General features: G+C 36.7%; 2 pseudogenes; both read right to left on the reverse strand.

Annotated features, from left to right (window-relative positions):
* Positions 1–19,561, reverse strand: LOC139123703 (ubiquitin-conjugating enzyme E2 Z-like; annotated as a pseudogene).
* The window catches only part of LOC139123704 (ubiquitin-conjugating enzyme E2 Z-like), a 585,434-nt pseudogene extending 565,849 nt beyond the window's left edge, over positions 1–19,585 (reverse strand).
* Positions 19,586–25,018: the final 5,433 nt, after the last annotated feature.

Below are 25,018 nucleotides of genomic sequence, written 5' to 3' on the forward strand. Positions count from 1 at the left end.
TTTCAATTGCAGAGGTTTTATTGATGGTTAGCATGTGAAAAATATGGAACACAGGTATAATGAGGCTTTAATGTGGAGAGATTCTTTAGGAACAGATATTCAAACTCACTTTTTTACAATACTTGACTGATCTGCTGAATGTGAGACTTGTCTGGAAGCTTGTAGAGTATATCAACTTTCTATGTTATGGTAGTGAAGAAAATCAAAAATTTAAGTTTCTCCACAAGGTTATATCTTAGAAAAAGTGGTCGCTTTGAATTTGATAGATTGGTAAACATGAGTAGTTTGTTTCCCTTTTACTTAAATTTGCACATTTACCCTTGTTTTTTTCATCAATTTTTAAAGAGATAATTTTAAAGTTTACTTGAGGGAATTTTAACAGAAGTGTAAGTGACTGTTTCAGTGTAGAGGCATGTACAACTTTATCTAGGTTAGCATGTGAAAGACCGTTATCATTGAATTATACACAATAGACTTCCCAAGTCGCTGTGAATAGTGACAATCCACCAATCAGATATAACCTTCTGAGCCAGCTGCACATCAGCAGAAAACATGGGACACAATATGATACAAACTCTCTTGACTGAACTCTAAATAAATCTGTCATAATGTACAGTATAGTGCCATGGTATGCATTCTGTTAACATTTTACATTGGCTACCACAGTCAGTCACCTTTGCTGTACACCGGCATCATTCCATGTCTACAGATACACAGACAATCTGTCATGACAACTTAGCAAAACATACCCTGCAATAAAACCATAACACAAAACTTGGAAGGGTCATTATATTTTGCCATTTTGCAAACAGTTCACATCATGAACTACAAACAGACACCTACCATCATAATGGTAAGTTATCTGCCTTCTTCTCTGATAATTATTATGACTATTTACATTCAAAGACATATTTTAACATCTTATTGATTGATAGACTAATCAGCTAATTGATTGATTGGTATTTGTATCAATATTAGTTTCTGTATCTGATGTGCTCATATCGCTGTCTAAATCAGATAATTTATCTCCTAATTTCTCTTCTATCTTTTTCTTGATAACTTCCAGTCTTGTTTTTAATGTTGCATTTTCAAAGCGACCTCTTTTTTCACCAAATGGATCCTGAAGAGAAAATGTACAATAAGGATTAAGTTTGTGAAGAATCTAGAATTTGCTATCCCAGGGATGAGATATTGCTTAAACCCTTTCACCCCCAGTTCCCTGTATACAGGTCCAACTTTACCATAGAAAATAATGGATTTGGGACAAACCATGGTGGTGAAAGGGTTAAAAGGTAATTAGAGAAGATTAAGTGCCAACTGTCTGGATTTCTTATTCATTCTAGACACAATATACCATCACTGTGCTTTATGAGAGTCCTACAAGATAATGTCCTTTAAGTCTTTCATGGATCTGGTAATTCTGTTACCTTGAATGGCAACTGTCACTGGATCAGTTTTTTGATGTCATGTTAGTATCTAGTAACCAGACAGATTGCTCTATTGTCACTTGAAGTGGATGGATATGTAATGGTAACATGTACTTGTATTATTATTTCTGTAGATTATATACACCATCATTTCTTCAAGTAACTATTGCAATACAGAGATGCCATATTTGGATGTAAATCAAATGAATTGCAAAGCAAGCCAGATGATTTCTGAGAAATCTAATTCAGTCAACTTGCTAAAGTTGCTGATGAGTAATGGTTTGTAAAGTCATGCATTCACTGAAAAGAGGAGTTAAGGTAGACTGTGTCGCGGGGACATATATTTTGACTCTCAAACTTTTAAAATATTCTTGTGGCCTACCACTTGTGGGGGCTCATTTTGAAGCTTATGTATAAATAAATTTTCACATGCTTCTGAAAATCAGGAATTTTATTGCATCCCTATAAGAGATAACGCAGGGATGAGGTATGTTTATTTCTCTGGTATGAAAATTTGTACAATGCAAGACATTGAAAGCAGTATTTTTTTAATTTGTGAAAATTCAGCATTTCTGATTTTCAGTAAACGAATTACTAACTCAGAATCTTGAAAGTAATATGTTAATGAGTATTGTATAGATACCTGCATTGTTTGCCCTGATAGATACAACCTGTCATTGACAGTTGATGTGTAATAATCATAAAATTCTGGAAATGATTTCTCCATCACATCTCTGAAACACAATGACAATAAAATATCTATTAGAATTATGAAAATAACAATAATGTACACTCAGATTTGAATTTCATTAACTGAATTACCATTGTTTCAGTCATCTGCAAGCAAAAAAAATATTCAAATCACTCTCCTAATGTAGTGGTTGGCCCCTTTTGCCTTGAAAATATCACATTTATTTCCTCCAATTTGAAATGATCGTTAATTGTAAAAAGTATATACATAGACTGCAGACCTAGTAAATTAACTTCCTCAAGTTCTCTTAACTTGAAAGGTACAACATTCAAGAAGTGATACTCACAATAACTTTCAGTGATAGCAGCCATTATTGGCCACTGTACTTTGTCTATGACAGGTATGACATCATCAATTTGTAACGATAACATTTTGTGAATTATGCCGTTTCTAATGAACACCAAAATTTTTTCTGATAGATTTGGCAAAACTGTTGGATCACTGTGTTTGTAGCTTCTAGGCAAATGCTGATTACTATTTGTATTTAATCGCTTTGTTATCCAGCATTTCCTGACTCAATTTCATTTACAAGAACTTTTTTCAAGGACTTTCAAGGAGACACTAATTTATTCAAGGAATTTCTTCAACTTTCCCAGCTCATTCTGACTCTGTTACAACAGTCTAACAGAGTTAGTATGTGCTGGGAAAGTTATAGAAATTCCTATGTGCTGGGAAAGTTATAGAAATTCCTGGAAAAAAATAGTTGAGCTGCACTAATTTCTCACCATTTTGTATGCAAAATAGCAGCCATAGCAGCACAAGTCACTGTCTACAGTCTAGTAAGAACCACATGAACTCCACTGTTTGAGGTAAACAGCGCCCTCAAACAATCAAATGGAAAAGAGGACTATAGTTGATTGGATGACTGTACAGTACCTGTAAAAAGCATTCATTTCTTTTCTTTTCTCAACTCTTTGTACTAACGCTGTGGTAAATGTTTTGGAAATTAAGATAGGACTGTGCAACTGCAATGACTATACTTACCTAAGTTCATCTGGAACTTTGTCTGAGGTATTTTCTAACATTTCACAAACTGCTACCCGTATCGTTTCATGTCTGATACAGTCATTATATCTCTGGTCGTCACCACTCTGTCTCTCCTAGAAATAAAGTATAAGAGTCTATGATTAAAGGGCCAGCAATGCTAACTTTAGATAATATTATTTTGAATGTGAACCATAATTCCTTGTTCTACTCCCCAAAGCATGTTGATATACAGTGTTCAGCTTGTCAACTCAGCCTGTACATGTGTAAACTGCATTGTTATTGTTAAAAACTGACTTCTGGTCTGGACTAGAAGTCAAATGTAAACAATAACAATGCATTTTATACATATAGACACTAAGTTGACAAGTAAATGCTGTTTCAGCATTCTTTGGGGAGTAAGATAAGAAGTAAAAATTTATATTTTGAAAATAAATCTAATAGAAAAGTCATCAAAAGTTAGCATTACTGGCCCTTTAATAGCTGTCAATTGATAATCATTGTTGTATCTCATGGTTATGGAACTAGGGACAGAATATACCTTGTTGGTCTGATATCTATGGATGGTATCTACAACTTGAAATTTTGAAATTCATGAGTCTGAGATCCACTGTGTGAGTGGTCACGTAATACAATAAACCATACAAATGCTGAATTTATGCAATTAAGATTAGTTACAAACCTGACTATTGCATCCTAACATATTTGCAATGTTATGCCAAAGTATTGGACATTTGGTTCTAGCAAACAAACATATTTTCAGATGGTGTTTGAACATTTAGTTTTTACCTTTGTAAAATTAATGCCTCATCCTTCAGTTTGACAGTCAGTACCATTTTGTTAAAACAATTCTTTGTAGTGGTTCACAAATAAGCTCTTTGCCATGTTACACCTGTTCTGAGGAAGCAAAAGGAATAAACCAATCAACCACTGAGGGCACTGTTCAGGGTTCCACACTTCGGCTGAGGGAATACCTTTCTTAAAGGCACAACTTTATTATCGATTTTTTTCCAATAGGAAATTCATTGATAAAGATTAATGATAAACATTTCATTTGAAACAAAAGATAGACAAAGTGTTAATGAGCATTAAAACATCCACTTTTGAAAGTGTCAGATATTGAGATGGGCAAATTGAAGATAGACTTAATGCAATAATGATTGCCAGCTTGCTTGTTATACACTTGCTTTTTCTAGTCCTTGTCAGTAGCTGTAACGTTCGATGACTTTTCCACCATTTTGTTTTCTATATCAACTACCTTTCTTGTTATACGTAAAGCAGGTTCAGATACAATTTTAAACTTGCCAAATCAGCCTGTATATGGGTAGTCTGCATTCTTCACACATAGACACTGTGTTGGCAAGCTATATAGCAGGGGTTTTAACAAGCTTTAGGGAGAACAAGAACTTTTTGTTGTACAAAACAAAGCTTGTGAAATACAATTAAAAGATTCTGCTACATGACTTTTAAAGTATGATTATTAACAAAAGATATTAGACAATAAATCTAAAGTAAAAAGTTTAGTAAACACTTACTTGTTCAAAGCCTGGTTCATTGTGGTAAGGTTTTTCATTCATTAATGACTGTATTGATATAAGAACACTGGATAAACTTTGTGCTGGACTCCATGCTGGCCCTGACCAGGTTCTGTCACGTATAATAAAATATATTATGAAATAAATCTGTACATTTCTAATTACTGAAGTCAATATTTACAGATCATTTGTGCTCTCTCTCTCTCTCTCTCTCTCTCTCTCTCTCTCTCTCTCTCTCTCTCTCTCTACTGGCACATATGTGTTTATGGAAAGATGAGCAGGTGTAAGTATGTATGTATGTATGTATGTATGTATGTATGTATGTATGTATGTATGCATACATGTATGTATGTATGCATGCATACATGTATGTATCATGTATACTTGCATGTATAAATGTACCAGTATCTATGTATGTATGTATGCATGTATGTGTGTGTGACAAAGTCAATATATACATAAATTACAATTTGCATGTGTACCGGTATGTAACAACCAAACAGTACATTATTGGATTCTCTGTAGTATTTCTGTATCAGTGTCAATCATTCAACTACTTACTGTGTACATGCTTTGTCAAATATTTATCATACACAGACATTGAGCCCAAACAATGGCATCATGTAAAAGTAGAAAAATGGGTTTGAATGAAACCAAAGAAACCTCAAAGAAATGAAAGGTTGATAGCAGCTGGACACAAAGTACAGATGCTTGGTAAAGTTTGCTGTGGTTTCGTAGCCCTGCTACTCCCTGGCTGGTTGTGTGGGGAAGTAGGGGCTACAGTTCAGTCTATTTGAAAAGTGCACAGTCATGCGTACTAAAAATCATGTGGGGAGAAAAATAGCATTTTTCTTGCAATTATCCAGAAAACAACACAGCATCATAATCCGGAGTGGGGCGCGTCCAGTGGCTACCCACAGATTGATGCCTACGTAGATGTCCATTTTCTTCTCGGGTTAGTCACTTTTTCATATCTCACCGGGCCGCTGCCATAGAAAAATCTGTCATCATGGATATTAAACCGTTGACCTATGACGTCACATGTTAACAACGGGATCTTGACAAAGCACGTTTACATCTATTAAAGTGTGGAAATAATATTGTTGGAGAATGGATTTGATTCCGGCGCTGAAGTTTGCTTACTAAACAAAGTATCACCCGAGAACACATTTTTTTTGCTGAGATCCCAATGTTAGAATGTGATGTCATAGGTCAACAGTTTAATATCCATGATGGCGGATTTTTTCCACGGCAGCCGCCCAGTGAAATACGAAAAATTGACTAGACCAAGAGGAAAATGGACATCTACGTAGACATCTTTCTATAGATGGGCGCTAGATGCACCCCGACTCTGGATTATGTTTTTTTTCAATTGACTAATCCGTAGCCCCAAATCCCCCACACAACCAGCCGAGGACTGGCAGGGCTACGGAATCGCAGCAAGGTACAGTAGGACATGCAATGGAGGAAATTACTTACCCTAGAATACTAAAACAGACTTTGCCATTTCGATAGAGTTTTGGATTAAACCGAACTTTACCATCACCTGTGGTAATTCACTTGACTCTGGAGGGGTCTGATTGGATAATCTGGACGAAACCTAATAAGAAGAAACCACCCTCATAAGGGGTGTCAAAGAGTCCCGTAATAAATGCATGCACCTGTAAAGAAACAGAAGTAAGCACTATTACATGTATACATGATAAAAATCATGGAATTTCTCTGTATCAGAAATTATAATATCATTCACAGGGAATGTTACAAAGAAAAGAACACTTTGTCTTCTCATTATATACAGCGCGTTTCACCTAGGTACCGCAACTCAGCGTATGAGACAGACAAAGTCCACGTACAAACAAACGATAAGCTTGGGTATCACGACACATTTAAAAGTCACTGACTTATTGATTAATTACAGTAAACCAGCATGGGGCAGCTGCTCTGTCTAGACTGAGCGTGGCATTTTAGTTAGCTTCTGTCGAGAATACTTCACCTCTTGAAATCTTAGCTGAAATTGTAAAGAAACAGTTATATTGTAGATCAAGTCTAGTCAACTGTTTATCTCTCAGTCTAGACAGCAGCTGCCCAATGCTGGTTTACTGTAATTAATCTACAAGTCGGTGGCTCTGAAATGTGTCTGTGATACCCAAGCTAATTGTGTTTTGTACGTGGATTGTGTCCATCTCATACACTGAGTTGCAGTACCTAGGTGAAACGCACTGTATGCTTCTAAGGTATGTGTATGTACACAACAAAGCAAAAGCAAAACTGCTGCATGGAAGTAAATTGCGATGACTGCTAATGGAATAATTACAAACAAGAATTAATTCCATGACCAGTGGTAGGGTACTTGACAAGATATTAAGTTTCAGTGACATGGAGGGTGATTAGATAAATTGTATGACTGACCTTTGTGATATCGTCTTTATCAGGAACTACACACATGCCTGGTGGTGGCTCATTGTATATACTCATTATGTCCCTGATACAAAGAAACAAACAGTATTTAGAAAACAGTTAAAAATGCAGTCTATGAACTCAAGTTACATTATCCAAGACATAACACCATGGAAAAGACAAAAGTGGGAAGTGATGTAGTTAATATGCACAGGACATAAAAAAGTGGGAGAACTGCATAGAAATGTACATCTGACACCCTTAAAAGTCAGATCATTTAAAATCAGCATAAAAGCTAGCGTACATGTCAAAAGATGGTTACGTTTACTACACATTTTTGTGGTGTAAACTATCAGCATCAGGTCAAGTCCGTGAACGTCATCCCAGTTGTATGTGTTTTAGCTGGGGAAATTATGTAAAGGTACGTCCTAAAATTATGTTAAGGTACCGGTATGTCTTAATCAACTGCATTTACTGCTGTAACTTGACCTCTTTGTCTTAAAAACTCAAAGAAGAGTTTCTGTTTTGAAACTCACACCAATCTGCATGAAGACTTCTTGTTTATCATTTTGATCTGTTTGACAGAAATCACATCACAAATTTAACACACACCCACAGTGCAATTCCATTACACAAGAGCACAAGACTTGAGTTCACTAGCATTACCTTCACATTGTCCTGTACTGTGTACATACACCCGTGATGTATTGCAATGTCCTACAAACTTTAGGCAATTCACCACTCTCAAGGTACACATTACCCACAATGCACTTGAATATCCCTGACCAAACTAAATGTACCTCTATTCTGTATATTTCACCAAAATGTATTTCAATGTTCTCTACATGCACCATGGCAGGTTTTACTCTTGAAAGTTTTGATGTCATTCCTTGAACGGGAAGTTACAGGACCGTCGGCGCACAATAAGGGAATTACTGAAGACACAGCCATTTACACACACTGGGCGGGAGTTTTTGAATTCTCATAGCAACGCTTTGACCATACGAGAAATTTGACTAATCATGATTGGCACTTGCGTGACATATTCAAAGGGGTGTCAAACACAAAGAACATGTTTTGAAACATATGCTTTCTCTGACAAAATGCGGAACATTTTTTCCGTTTATTTCGAACTCAAGTTTAGTCGCTATATATTCATAGACATCATATGCAAGATTCGATTACAATGAACACCTGAAACATTTCAAAATTATGGGATTCTGGGACCAAACACGGCACATCCGATCAGTAGTGTGGCTTTTTCACACTTGCATAGATATACAATAAACCAGCTTTTATAGGGGAAGTTCCTGTTTAGCACTTAACATGGGAATGTATTGGTACAACTCAATAGCACAGAACATTTTCCCCATTATGCAAAGTGAAGGTACAACTCAACAACACAGTTTACCCATGATGCAAAGTATAACTCAATAGCACAGAACATTCTACCATGGTGCAATGTACTGGTACAAATCCAATGGTCAGAACATTTTACCCATGATGCAAATTTCAAACACAAGTCTTCGACATGGCATATTCTACTGATAATACAAAATCTTTGCTGAAGGACTCTGAAGTGAAAAGTTACCCAATAGGGAGTTCAGAGACTTAGCATTTGAAACTAGCAAATATGAATTGGTACACAAAATGAGGAAAATACTGTATTTTGAACTATAGTCCTTGAGAGCTAAACTGTTGACATGACATCTGTAGACATCAATGGGACAGCATGGACTCAGTCACAAAAACAGGGTTTGTGATGAGAGATATTTCAAAGAATATAAACTACAGTTGGTGAATTACCTTCACCACAGTCCAATTAAACATCTTCTGTAAAACCCATTCCACCCCAGTATTGCAGACAGGCGTCAGCCGTTTCTCTGACTAGCCTTCCACTCGTGAGCTTACATGGAGGCAAGTCTGGTGATGTCTCTAACCAAGCTGTGGAGATACAACAGAATAACCATTGCATTTGAATTAAATTATTACAACTATTTTTTGGTTATATGGAACCCCGAATAGTCCTTTAGTGTAAACACAGACAAACACCTGTATCATAACATTTTATCAAACATGTTAAGTGTTGCCATGGTCACTCAAACAATTCAAAACCTGTTGTAAAGGAAATAACTGCTGACTCTCTTTGTCCAGATATCTGTCTTCTATCATGGCGGCAGATCGTATCCTATATCTCTGACAGCTCTCACTACTGTAGACTTCAAAAAGTAATGGTGAACTCTAGCAGTGCTGGAAATATGAGGATGTTACAAAATGCTAACATGGAAAAAATTCATGTTGTCTCTACACACACTAAGATCTTAGCTTGTACGGTACAAGTTATCTTCACAGGCCACTCCTAGGAGATTACAGCTCTACATGATATGATAGAATCTGTACAATCACCACCAACAGGCTGAATTTAGAAATTGATTTTGAAAAACCAAACACTTGTATTGTAGATTGTTTTGAACTTGTATATACTTCTCATTTCTTCAATATCCTACAGTCAAATAAATTACCTAGCATTGTGTAGTGAGTTGTTCAATCTCTATGACTATAGTTTTGGTGTGGTTCTGGCACTATGCTTGTGATTTGTAATGAACACATACTGCATGGTTACTTATCCAAAGGTTTTATAATTTACAGACTCCTTCAGATGAGCCACTTTGTTAATGAGTCTGAATATTTACAGTACTCGATTGCTCAGGAGATATTGCAAGGATGGGCAAGAGAGTGCCCCTATACCAACGTGGTAAGCCAAAGGTGTTGAACACAGACCCACAGTTTTTTCATAGCACATATTCTATTACCTGCTTTGATATTACGTAGGTGATTTTACTGATGACTTTGAGCCTTTTATTTAGGGGCACTGCAGTAGCATAAGATGCTTGCATGGTTGATATCCATAGTATCCTAAGTATGGAGGATTATGTATGTATTACTGTAAATAATCTGGAATGAATAGCATAACCCAATATACCTGAAATCCCTGAAGTATCTGCTGATGAAGACATCCTCTGTAAAATCCATTCCATCACAGTATTGCAGACAGGCATCGGCAGTTTCTGTGACTAGCCTTCCACTCTTGAGCTTAGCCATGGAGGCAAGTCTGGTGATGTCTTTACCCTGCAGATACATTGCTGTGGAGACAGAATAGAAACAACCATTGCATTACATTAAATTATAAATCCAGAGTCTAAGATCTAAGTTAGTCACCTTGATATGGAAGACTTGCACTTTCTCTAAAGCTTACCTGAAGCAGAAAAAAGAACTGCAAATCCCTGTGTGTTTGGCCAGTAGGGGCAAAGTGCAAGTATTTGAGCATTGTTTGAAAGTGTTGACATTTGGAGAAGTTTTTATGTCCAAGGACACAGAATTTAAAAAGACAGGAGCTGCTGAGGAGAATTTACAAAACTGACTTGAGTGGCTTGACAGTATCAGGGGCACAAAATGCTGGTAAGGATCATATCATAAATGTGTGTGCTTTTGTTAATAATCTGGAATGAAGAGCATAACCCCTGCATACCTGAAATCCCTGTAGTATCTGTTGATGAAGACATCATCTGTAAAATCCATTCCATCCCAGTATTGCAGACTGGTATCAGCCGTTTCTCTGACTAGCCTTCCACTCTTGAGCTTAGCCATGGAGGCAAGTCTGGTGATGTCTCTAACCTTGCAGATACATTGCTGTGGAGACAGAATAAAAGAAAACCACTAAACATGTTATAAATTTAAATTCAATGGAATAAAAACAGAGTTATTTTGCTGTATGTAGATACATCCAGCCCATTTTAAACAATGAGAAAATAAGAAAGTTTCAGGATGAGAAAGATTAGAACCAGAATAGCTGTACTTCTTACATTTTTTTTTTCATGAAATATCATCAAACACCTCTAAAATAACAATGATTTTCATCAACCATGTGAACACAACTCGAAGACAATGTTCAATATAATATATGCACACACTGTAACAACAAAAGGTGCACTTGGAAAGATTCAGTTTAAGTGCATTTTTCAAAACACTTTGGCCAGTATATTTGAGTCTTAAGGTTGTATGTATCTCAAAATTTGAAGACTTAAACATTTGTTCAACTTTCCTAAAGTAAACTTTCAAATAATCTCTATCACATACATGAATACAAATCAGAGGTCATGGTGCAAATTTGGAATGAAATGGTGTTAAATTTATCAATATTTGAAATTCTAAATGTCTGCCAATGTAAACATTCACACTTTTATTTGTTCATAAATATATACACAAGAGTTTCACAAATTAGTTGAGGATTTTGCCTTCATCAGTAGAATGGATCCTTGACTTCATCAACAGCAGATTAATTATTTATCTCAGATTCATTTTACAGCTATTGTAAACAGATTTCTAGATTCAGAAATGATGATGTGAAGAGAAAACACATGTCAACAATTTATGCCATGATTTAGCATACCATATCATTGAAAATATTTGGCTTGACCTTTGACCTATTTATGAGCATGAAGATGTGTAGAATATGCTGACAAGCTGAATCCTGGGTATTTTACATGTGGAGGGGGAAATTTGTACAGATTTACATCATATTTCTTGTCACTTAATGCTGAATTATCTGGCAATTGCAAATGATGGTGTTATTACAATGAAAATACTTCTATGCTTAAATGCACCCATGGGTCATTTACATTGAGATGATATAAACCTTGAAAGAACATTGAGACAGTGTGATCATTTTAATATTATGGTGTTTGTATTCAATGTCATAATATATAGTTTGTATAATTTTTGGTGAAAGAAATTATGGCATAAAGTTTCCTGACATAAAATGTCTGTGAAGGTAATGCTTACCACGAATATTAAATTTTCCTTTTTTTGGTTTTACTGACAATGAACAAAATCAGCCATGCTGGCAAGACTCACAGAAAATCAAAAATATGGACAAAACACCAAAATTTTGACAGTGATATCCTTTTATTACATGCCTTTATATGAGTGCAAATCAGTGCACTGATTTGATTAGAATATCCAGGGAATTAGCAGTGCTGTGTGAATGATGTACGGACTGGTTTTCATAGTCACCCAGTCCGGTGAAGCCCTTCAATGTTTTCATTGTCATGGTACACGTAGACACTCAATGCAAAATTTGCGCACTGCTATTTGTTAAAATCTGTTTGATGCTGGTAGATAATGGTAAAATTGTTTGAGAATGCCCAGCATGTAACTAAATGTTAACTGTGAAGGCATGTAATAAAAATATTATTACCTGACTACATGTGCCCTTGCAGCAGGAGGCGTTGGGCAAACTGTCAGGCACATAAACCCATATATTCAAGCAATAATATAAAGTACTGACCTGACTTGATGTCAAAAACATGGGCACAGCAGAGAAATTTCGAAGCTGATATCCTTGTACTGACCGGACTTGATGTGACCTGAGTAATGAATAAAATGCTAATATTTATTTGTGTCTCTTACATTAGAAAGTGCCCTTATTCTTATGCCTTTGTTATGTAAATTAAACTGAGGAAGCGCCCTCATTGTTTGGAGTGTAGCAGCTGTTGCTTGTGTCTCAGTGTCTGCTAAGTCTGTTCCCTGTGCCATTTCTGCAGTGCTGGATGTCTTTGTCAAGATTCTGGTTACTTGACATCATACAGAGTCTATTGAATCATGGGACAATATCAAAAAGGTACAGCCATTAGCTGTAACTTTTGTCAATGTTTTCACTAATCTTTTATTCATATATCAATTGCAAGTTTTTCTTCTACTCTCCAAAACATGTTGAAACACCATTTCCTTTGCTTGTCAACCCACTGTCTACTGTTATTGTTTATGTTTGATTTCTACTCTGGAATAAAATTTACTTGTCAAGTTCAACATTGTGTAATGAAAGGTATTTTGAGAGCTGAACAAGCAAATGCAGTTGATTAAAAAAATTAGGGAAAAAATCATTGCAAATTAAAGCAACTGGCCTTTTAACACCAATCAATAACTTTTAGTGTTATACATTTACCATCGAGAACAATAGAATTTTGCGTGCGCTAAAAAAGTCATACGGAACGACCATTCCGTAACACGTACGGTTTTTTCAGGCGCCCCATCCCCTGTGTCTGTGTCTGCGCGTTCACTGTTGAACGGTTTCAAGGGACTCGTTGGCCGAGTTCCAGAACTTGTCTCGCGCGCTCTGAAAGTAAGTGTGTAGTGCACACACACTATCCAGAACTTGCAGAAGCGCGTCCGAGATAGCGTTCAACACTGACGCTATAAATCGGAAGAAAAATTGTTGACATTGCACAAAAACGGTCATTACTCTGACAATTTGATGCCCCAGTCAAGAATGGAAGATGCATAATTATAGATAAGGTTATTACGAAAATACCGCAAAGGATGCACTCGGACATTGGCGCTGCGCATCGCCCTCCGCTTCGCGTCGGGCGATACGCTGCGCCAATGTTCTCATGCATCCTTTGCGGTATTTTTGTAATAACCTCATAGTATTTTACTTTTTTGCAGTATTTTGTTCTGTATCAACCACAGTTCCTTGGCATGTATAAACTATACTAAGACTTGTACTCAGCTTATCAATACAATCTGTGCATTCATAAGCTGCATTGCTATTGTTAAATGCTGACTTTCAGTCAAGATTTGAATTCAGTCGTCAACAACAATGCACCTCACACATACATTACACTTTGTGAACCAGCCAAGTATTGGTGTTCATCCTGCTTAACCCTTTCACCACCATGGTTTGTATCAATCCCATTGTTTTCTATGGTAAAGTTGGACCTCTACAAAGGGAAATGGGGGGTGGGGGGTGAAAGGGTTAAGGAATAGATCACACCACTGTCATTTCTAAATGCAAACAAGACACTGAAAAAAATCAGAGTATTCAAGCACTGATGTTTACCTTTGGTATCAAGAGCAGCACAGATCATAGATTTACTCAGATGCAGGGGCGCATCACCAGTGTTGTCAAGCAAGCACATCAAGTCTGATTGAATCGCATTGGTTATCCACATCTTACTACCAATGATGACGTAATCACCACCTTCTTGACTGCCGTGGTCTTCATGTCTTGCAAGTGAAAGTAAAAATAGCGTCAATGACACTGTAGCTCCCATCCTGGACTATTTAGTGTTTGTTCTCTGGTCAGATATTTGAACATGTGTGAAAGGGATAAAGTGCATGAAGTGAAAATACTTAAATGAAATGTACTGGAGACAGTGAAATATGTTTAATGTAATTATTCAGAATATAAAATGGAAAAAATACAGAATTAGATATATCGAATACTGTGATACAACCATTAACTCAACAAGTCATTTACAATGACATAGTCCCCACTTGTAATAGGAGTATTAGTCTTGATGGGGCAGGAAAATGTGGTCATTAAGAAGTATCACTAGAGTGTATATGTTGAGATCTATGGGCACATAGGTCTATGTCGTTGTTCCCAACTTGAAACACATGAGGCATGTCTAAGTTATGGTTCTAAATCGGGAAAAAAGATCAGACCTCTAGCAGTATTGGCCAGCCAAGAAATACATATGCGCATTATAAATGAGGTACAAGATGTGACATCTTAAGGTCTAATATCCTATCAAAATTGGAGGGTATAGAACTTGTGGTTACTGAAATATGCATATATATGTATAATCAAGGTCAAAGGTCATCGAGGTCACATGACATTTTGAAAAAAAAATTATATTGCTAATTAATCCCTATATGCCAAAAAATCAGATCTCTAGCTCTATTCGCTTGCCCAGAATTAGATGTGTACTTAATTAATGAGGTAAAGCGTGTGTGTTGTCATAAGGTCTCCCATCCTACTAAATACAAAGGACATAGCACTTGTGGTTACTTATTTATTGACATAAACATATATTTTAGGTAAAAGGTCATCGAGGTCACATGACATTTGGTCAAAAAATTTCTCTCCTATAGTTATCCCTATATACCAAAATCAGACATCCAGCTCTATTGGCTCGCTCAGAATGAGATATGCGCATAATTATTGAGGTACAATATGTGGCGTCATAAGGTGTCCAATCATACCAAACATGAAGGGTGTAGCACTTGTGGTTACCGAGTTATGGAAAAATATGTATATTTGAGGTCAAAGGTCACCGAGGTCACGTGACATTTTGTCAAAAAAATTGTTTTGCTAAGTTATCGCTATATACCAAAAATCAGACCTCTAGCTCTATTGGCTCGCTCAAAATTAGATATGTGCATAATTAATGAGGTACAATATGTGGCGTCATGAGCTGTCCCATCATACCATACATGAAGGGTGTAGCACTTGTGGTTACTGAGTTATGGACAAATATGTATATTTGAGGTCAAAGGTCACCGAGGTCACGTGACATTTTGTCAAAAAAATTGTATTGCTAAGTTATCCCTATATACCAAAAATCAGACCTCTAGCTCTATTGGCTCGCTCAAAATTAGATATGTGCATAATTAATGAGGTACAATATGTGGCGTCATAAGGTGTCCCATCATACCATACATGAAGGCTGTAGCACTTGTGGTTACTGAGTTATGGACAAATATGTACATTTGAGGTCAAAGGTCACCGAGGTCACGTGACATTTTGTCAAAAAAATTGTATTGCTAAGTTATCCCTATATACCAAAAATCAGACCTCCAGCTCTATTGGCTCGCTCAAAATTAGATATGCGCATAATTAATGAGGTACAATATGTGGCGTCATAAGGTGTCCCATCATACCATACATGAAGGCTGTAGCACTTGTGGTTACTGAGTTATGGACAAATATGTATATTTGAGGTCAAAGGTCACCGAGGTCACGTGACATTTTGTCAAAAAAATTGTTTTGCTAAGTTATCCCTATATACCAAAAATCAGACCTCTAGCTCTATTGGCTCGCTCAAAATTAGATATGCGCATAATTAATGAGGTACAATATGTGGCGTCATAAGGTGTCCCATCATACCATACATGAAGGCTGTAGCACTTGTGGTTACTGAGTTATGGAAAAATATGTATATTTGAGGTCAAAGGTCACCGAGGTCACGTGACATTTTGTCAAAAAAATTGTTTTGCTAAGTTATCCCTATATACCAAAAATCAGACCTCTAGCTCTATTGGCTCGCTCAAAATTAGATATGTGCATAATTAATGAGGTACAATATGTGGCGTCATAAGCTGTCCCATCATACCATATATGAAGGGTGGTAGCACTTGTGGTTACTGAGTTATGGACAAATATGTATATTTGAGATCAAAGGTCATCAAGGTCACATGACATTTTGTCAAAATATGCGAGATATCTGCGTGAACGGATGGACTCACGGATGGATGAACAGACGGACATGACCCAATCTATAAGCTCACTGGACTTCATCCGTGGGGACTAAAAATTGTGTCACTGCATCCTTTTTGCAATATGAATACGATGAGAAACTAAATTTTTATTTTTCGTGGCCTTATACATGGGAGTCTATGGACGTGTAAACTAAAAATATGCAAATTTCACCACGATTTGCCCAAATTTGGGAAAGGTCACTCCTATGCACTTCCATGCCAAGTTTCAAATCAATAGGACTTGTGGTTTCAGAGCGAGGAGATTTTTTGACCAAAAATGGGAGAAAATTACAAAAAAATTCATGAAAAATAGCAAGTCCAAGATACTGACCCAAGATGTGCACAATCATTTCATGTCAGCCCAAAGTACTTACATGCTAATTTTTCATGTAATCTGCTCAGTGGTTATTGATTTTTTTCAATTTTGACTGTTTTTACATTTTTTCACTTAATTTGCATATTTTTGGCAATGACAACTTCATTTGAACAAAATCTCATCTACAGCCCATCATCCATGTACACACCAAATATCAAGATGAAATGTACAGCGGTTTTGGAGTTTTTGATGTTGACGGACAGACATACAGACATACAGACATACAGACATACATACATACAGACATTTCCCTAGCCTATAAGAATAGCTTCCATTGCCATATATACATGCTATGGGAGCTAAAAAGTAAAAGTGAGGGGCTGCATAGAGTTTGCCTTTAATGTTGTCTGTGATTGGTCATTTTGCATGGCATTTGCTTTTAATGTTGTCTTGTGATTGGTCAGTTTGCATGGAGTTTGCTTTTCAAGTGTCTGTGATTGGTCTGTTTGCATGGAGTGTGCCTTAAATGTTGTCTGTGATTGGTCTTTTTGCATGGAGTTTGCTTTAATGTTTTCTGTTATTGGTCTGTTTGCATGGAGTGTGCCTTTATGTTGTCTGTGATTGGTCAGTTTAATGGAGTTTGCTTTCCAAGTTGTCTGTGATTGGTCTGTTTGTCTTCATGTCTTGCCAGTGAAAGTAAAAAGTGAAAGTGAAGGGCTGCATAGTTTGCCTTAATGTTGTCTGTGATTGGTCAGTTTGCATGGCATTTGCTTTTAATGTTGTCTTGTGATTGGTCTGTTTGCATGGAGTTTGCCTTTAATGTTGTCTGTGATTGGTCAGTTTGCATGGAGTTTGCTTTTCATGTTGTCTGTGATTGGTCTGTTTGCATGGAGTTTGCCTTTAATGTTGTCTGTGATTGGTCAGTTTGCATGGAGTTTGCCTTTAATGTTGTCTGTGATTGGTCAGTTTGCATGGAGTTTGCCTTTAATGTTGTCTGTGATTGGTCAGTTTGCATGGCATTTGCCTTTAATGTTGTCTGTGATTGGTCAGTTTGTTTAAACAATGTAGACACAAAATTTGACACAGCTTCATGGTTATTATTTCAGTGCAAAGTTAATACTGTGAAAAGTCACTTTGGAAGAATATCACATAATGTCAGTACATTGTTTGAACCTGAAAGAACAGAACTATTTTAATTTTTCCTCCAAATTTGCCTCCAGGAAACTGTAAAAGATTCTCTTTCCAATCATCAGTAATAAATAAATATCAGGCGTCACCATGCAGATTTGTGTAGTGGTGGAACAAACTAAGTAAAATGTAACAATATTAAGATGTCAAAGGATTACTTCCTGACCTCAAACCTGTACTGTATGATCATCTCATTAATACTCCTTAAAATTCAAATGGAAGCTATCCTTATGATAAATGCACAGTAGCTGTAACATTTGATGACTTTTTTCAGTTTTTGTTTTCAACGTCAACTCAAGTTTCTTTGTTGTTCTACTCCAAAAGCATCTTGAATCACAATCTAGCTTGTCAACACAGCGTCTATAAATGTGAAATGCACTGTTATTGTTGACATTTGAATTCTGATAAAGACTAGAATTATTATTGTTGACAAAAAAATACAGTACATGCAGAGTACAAGCTGAATATTTTGAATCTCAACATGCTTTGGGGAGTCGAACAAAAACAGCTGTAGTTCTTTTGGCATTAAAAAACAAACAAAAAAGGAAAACAATTATCAAAAGTTACAGCTACTAGCCCTTTAAATCCATGGGGAAAATGAAATATTTGATTTTCACAAAATCAAGGTGAATACTTTATTTTCCTGACAAGTTTAAATTGAGTCGTCTAAAGTAGCATGTCAGCAAAGTATTGTAAAACTGTAGCAGTCCAAATTGAGGCACAATCTACCTTATGAGTGTGGATAACCCTTATCCCATCCATTGCTCTGTACATCATCATAGTACAAAAGGGTCATATGTACAAACTGTTGTGTCATTTTGTAATAGTAGTAGTCATAACATGAATGTGAAACATGGACCAATAAATGCTCAACAGTGGTCTTGGGCAAAGATTTCACTTGGTTTTGAAATCTAGCCCATGTATGTTATTTTCAGTCAGTTTCATCAAAAATGTCAGTTGCGACCTTCTCACACTGACATGACTGCATGTAGCAGTTCAATGGGGTTGGGTCAAACCATGCTGATGAATGGGTTAATGTCAGTTATGATCTTCTTACACTGACATGACTGCATGTAGCAGTGCAATGGGGTTGGGTCAAACTATGCTGATGAATGGGTTAATGTCAGTTATGATCTTCTTACACTGACATGACTGCATGTAGCAGTGCAATGGGGTTGGGTCAAACTATGCTGATGAATGGGTCAATGTCAGTTATGATCTTCTTACACTGACATGACTGCATGTAGCAGTGCAATGGGGTTGGGTCAAACCATGCTGATGAATGGGTTAATGTCAGTTATGATCTTCTTACACTGACATGACTGCATGTAGCAGTGCAATGGGGTTGGGTCAAACTATGCTGATGAATGGGTCAATGTCAGTTATGATCTTCTTACACTGACATGACTGCATGTAGCAGTGCAATGGGGTTGGGTCAAACTATGCTGATGAATGGGTCAATGTCAGTTATGATCTTCTTACACTGACATGACTGCATGTAGCAGTGCAATGGGGTTGGGTCAAACCATGCTGATGAATTGGTCAATGGAAATGTGATAAACCGTACCTACTAGTTAATCAGAACCACTTCAAGTTTCACTTACTCCAAGACTGGCAACCATATCATCTTTGATGCTTGGATCCAAAAACATCTGCTTCAGTTCATCTGAACCAAAGCTACAAAATAAATATGATTTGTGCAGATATTACAACATGGAAACATTATTATAATAGCGTTTCTGTAAAAAAGCAAACACCATCATCTCTCTACCGTGTTTTTCACATTTTGTCTCAAGACAGAACTCCGACAGATTAATCTACTGAGTTATGATACAACCCTAGTTCATTAAAGGACATAGCCACTAGTAACCTTTAGATTCAAGAATATAATAAAAGTTCATAAAAATATATGAATATTCTTATATTGATACAGTCTCATTTAAGTAATATGCACCTCAAAAGTGAAAACAAACTTTTGCTCAAACTTTCCTCAGTGAAACTTTCCACCATTCTCTTACCAAAGCAAGAAATATCATCATGGATCACCGTGCAGACTTTGGTACTACAGAGACAAATTTCCTAAGATTTCCTGATATGTGAAACTCAAATGGCTTCCATCCCTGTGAGAACTCTGTGGGGAAAGACAAAATTTTTGATTTTCGAAAAACCAAGACTGTGAAAACTTTTTCTTTCATCAAGAGCTTTAAAATGACCCCTTAAGTGGTCTATCAGCAGAGAATTGAAAAAATTTGAAAGCCGGAATTTCTGTCCCTGAGGCATGTTCTACCTTAACATTACAACATACTGTGCTGATAATGCAAATCAACAACCACACTGCAAGAACCCTGTTGATGGTGCACAGAGAGGAGACTATTTGTAACAAATATTTTACAGAAAATATGAGTTGGTGTACACTCTACAGCAGGACACCATTGCAGGAGTCATGACCGTTTTACTGAGCAATCACAGAAGGCATTGTAACATCAATATTCAATGAGCAAGCACAGAAGGCATTGTAACATCAATATTCAATGAGCAAGCACAGAAGGCATTGTAACATCAATATTCAATGAGCAAGCACAGAAGGCATTGTAACATCAATATTCAATGAGCAATCACAGAAGGCATTGTAACATCAATATTCAATGAGCAAGCACAGAAGGCATTGTAACATCAATATTCAATGAGCAAGCACAGAAGGCATTGTAACATCAATATTCAATGAGCAAGCACAGAAGGCATTGTAACATCAATATTCAATGAGCAAGCACAGAAGTGAAAACACGGATTTACCAGGAAAGCATTCACTGGCAATTTTCGGCAGTTGTTTTAAATCCCAATTGACATACCTTCCATGGCGTTCAGATGTAAATATCTCCAAAAGAGTTACACTGAGCTACTCTTCAAAGAATGGAAAGTGTGTGTCTTCTTGTGACTTCATTTTGAAGTTGGTCATTGAAACATGCAAATCACTGTGCTGCTTTGCTCACAAGTTTTACGATAATACATGTCCTTTTCCAACGTATTGTTTCGAGAATATACTATTAGCTTTCATTGATGTGTTTAAGATCATTCCAAAGTTGAGAAAACAGGTTTTTAAGTTTTACATAACACATGGGTGTAACGAAATGGGGTACAGCAGTGCATGGCTTTGAATCATGGGGAAGCATGCGGTCGTCTTTGTGTATAGATGTGTATACAGCCCTGGACTCATAGGCAGAACATGGGCGGGCTGCTTATACTTTATACAAGGATGCCTGATTCCCTTCCTACCACCTTGGCATTTGGTGACTGAGTGTAAAAGTAGCCCATCCTACATTCCGCCCATGAGTCCAGGGCTAACATCTCTACCAGTGTCTTTGTGGAGAGACTGTGCATGTACACTGATTACTAGTATGTACCATTCTAGTTGTGATATTGAAAGTTGACATTTGTATTACAAGAAAAACATTTTGCTACCAGTGTCAGTTTCAAAATGCTCGTTTTGGGGTTCAGTTTTGAATTTTTTGTTCCATGGTAAATTACAATTGTAAAATTTAAGTCTCAATCTTGTAATTTCAAGTTCAACACTGGATGTTTTCTTTGACATTTTTTGTTTATTAACAGAGTGTTTGTTGACAGTGTTCCCAAGTTCATGGAGACATCAATGTAGAAAGTAGAATTGTTAGATGTCTCTGACTTCAGAGTGAACATGTCTTGAGTACTTATACATGCAAAACAAAGCTGATATCCAAAGTCTGTTTTATCCCTCTTTCATTGGTGACACAAACACAAAAAATAAACAAAAGTAAATACTTTGTTGAAAGTGAACAAGGAGACAATACCTATTAAGACCTTGTGTTTCAACATCTGACTGCATACCAATTGACAGAGGCAATCCACCACATCAGATTCCATCAAACTCTTCCATAAATGCAACAGTGTAGGAGAAATCTGCACCTGTCCTGCCATATTCTGTTATAAATTAAAATACAAACATTATAGACTTAACATCAACACAATAATGACTACACAGACGTCTACAATGCTAAGTTTTCAGCCCATAAAAGGCAACTTTTGATCCTATCTACTTTTTGTCAATGTGTTTTGCTATATGTGTAAACAAAACAGAATGTATACTTATCTTGTTGACAATAAATACATGTATCAATATATATATATATATATATATATATATATATATATATATATATATATATATATATATATATATATATATATATATATATATATATATATATATATGTTGAAAGTATGTATCAAAGTTTTTTGTTGTTTTCATATCAAATGATATACCGGTACATGAATTTGCTTAAAGGTAAGTGACTGTTAACCCTTTCAGGCCTAAATCCCTATACATGGTAAGTTACCAGAAAGTCAGGCCTGAAAGTGTTTATAAAGACTGAGGCTACCGCTAGGTACAGTACAACGTCACCATGGTAATTGGAGCTTCCTTTACAGTGAGTGACCAGCCATGTAAACAATCAACTCTACTTTATACAAAGGATGCAATTCAATCTACATATGCACCTAAACATTCTGTGTTTTGATAAAAAATATCCTGCATTTCAATGGTCTTTGGCAAAGATGTCAAGTTTGATGCAATGATGTTCCTTGTTCTCGCTGTTCTGTCATTTCACGGAAATCTCCCTAAAGATGTGAAATCAGTGATTTTCAATGTCAAAGTTTTACGGTATGTATAGACTGCATTAAATTGATGAAAACAAATTATGCTATCTTCAGACTATTTTGCTAATATTATGTGATTTGAAGTATATGAAGGCCTTCAAAATTTTAATCAAGAAGATGAGAACTGCGACCCTGGCAATTTTGTAAACTTTGTTAACAGATGTAGATACCGGTACATTTGTAACTAGGGAGTACTGACATGATGTGGTGCATTGCTGTATGGCTTTCTCTTGTGGCCTCCCTAGAGTGGTGTCAATCAGCAAGATAATATTTTGATATATCACTTATTACACAGTACTTGATGAACACTACAAGAGGTCCTCTGGAAGCCGAATAGCCAAAGTAGCACACTCAACACTCTGAACACCTGTGGACTTTTTGGTAGTTGTCACAGTGCTGTGTTTGGGCTACCTTCATGCTCCACAGGGCGAGCATGGAGGTAGTTTTACATCTACTTCCAAGGGGGAAAGTAAGGAGGTACCTCCTTGAAGGAAAACACAACCCAGGTGATGGTAGCGCTACAGGTCGCCAAACAACAACAACAACAATTAAAGCTGCAAGCAGCGTTGGCGGGGCCCAAGCGATTAACATGGTTTCCAGTTCGTGCAGTGATTTTATTATGTGCAAATTTCAGCTTGAAAACAGTCAAGTCCTTGTAAAGAAGAATTTTGAACATCATCTCATATTTACTGTCTGTTTCAATCGTAATCGTATGTTTTATGCAAAATACAATATGGCGGCAAAACCACGTGACCGATCAAATTGCCTTTCACAAACTTGAAAGAGCTCTCACTAAGAATGACAAAAGTGCAATTTCATTGCCATCAGTGTTGTGGTTCTGAAGAATAAGATTTTAGAGATAAATTGCGATTTTTGCAAAATCAAATGTGGATTCTGAAACTGAGCATGGTGAGCTACCAAAAATGTCTTTCAAAAGTACAAGACATATGAATTGGATGCCACTCAAAATTGACGATACTGGAAGGCTGAAATATTCCATCAAATTAATGTATTCATCTCTGAAATTTTGAGAGTAATAATTGCAAATTTGGTTGTAATTCCATTTAGTCATATATTTTTTCATTTCATCTTTAGTGTTCAAAGTTTTACTTTTGTATAATTTTATGACAAGAATGTGAAAATATAGAAAATCAAGCATGGTGACCCCATCTTTTGTTTGTAATATTATCTTTGATAATTTTGACAATATTTATGTTCAGTTTATACAACTGCGTTCGTGTTCTACTCTCTACAGCATGTTGAACTGTCCAGTATTCAGCTTGCTAGCACAGCCAGTGTACGTGTACCATGCATCAATGCTGACAACTGACTGTCAGTCTGGACTCTAATTAAACTATCACCTAATACATATTTATATATACTGTTTTTGTCGAGAAACTAAAAATTGTGTGTTTGAGCATGCTGTAGGGAGACAGAAAGAAACTGTAGTTGATATATTGGATCGAAATATTGCAAAAATCATCAACGGTTGGAGCTTGTGCCCTGTTACTAGGCTCAAGTCTGATTTTTTTACGACAAATCACACATGTTTAGATTTTTGTCGAGATAAAAGTCATGGAATGTGACAAAATGGTTGTAGATTCTGTATAGGATAATGCACGAGTGGAGTGCAATCGTTCAGATATTGAACGGCACGAGGGCCGTAGGCCCGAGTGCCGTTCAATATCTGAACGATTGCACGACACGAGTGCATTATCCGACTTACAACACGTGACCTTGCACCTGCGAGTGGGCACGGACCAATCAGATTACAGCAATTAATTAATGGCAATTTTGAAAGTGCACACCTGTGTATAGTACTATTTCATTGGCTAAGGATAAACACATGGAATTTCCACGTGTTCTACACGGAGCGTAGACGTGGCTTTCAAACGTGCACGTTTTTGTCATTGGTGACACTGCAGCTGAACTGCAAGCATCATGCTGAGTGACAGCGATGAAGAAGTGTTCATTACACAAAATACTTTCCGAAACCCCACTGAAAGTGATAACCCTGAAGAAGACGACTGGCTGTTTCAAGACTTTGGAGAGTTACTGGGTGAACTGGGAGAAGGCTCGGCACAAGTAGAAAGTCTCGCTGTCGACGTTGCGCCTCCTGGTATGTCAAGCCTGTTCCACTGCTTGTAAGAGACACGTTGCCTGTTCATTCTGACACACCTTGCCCCTCCCGTTTGGATATAAAAAGTGACAAAGAGATAGAAAGAATGGCGATTGAAAGGATTCCTAAAACACCCTAACAAAAATAGTTGGGCCGTAAACACATTTAATTTCTAGCAAAACGAGAGAAATAAGTTGGCCTTAGACCCGTCATTTAATATTAGTGTAATACATCCTAAACTCGAGGAAATGACGAAAGATGAATTAAATTTTGCATTGTCACGCTTTGTTT

Source organism: Ptychodera flava, assembly GCF_041260155.1.
Source record: "Ptychodera flava strain L36383 chromosome 23 unlocalized genomic scaffold, AS_Pfla_20210202 Scaffold_23__1_contigs__length_28996876_pilon, whole genome shotgun sequence".
NCBI lineage: Eukaryota > Metazoa > Hemichordata > Enteropneusta > Ptychoderidae > Ptychodera > Ptychodera flava.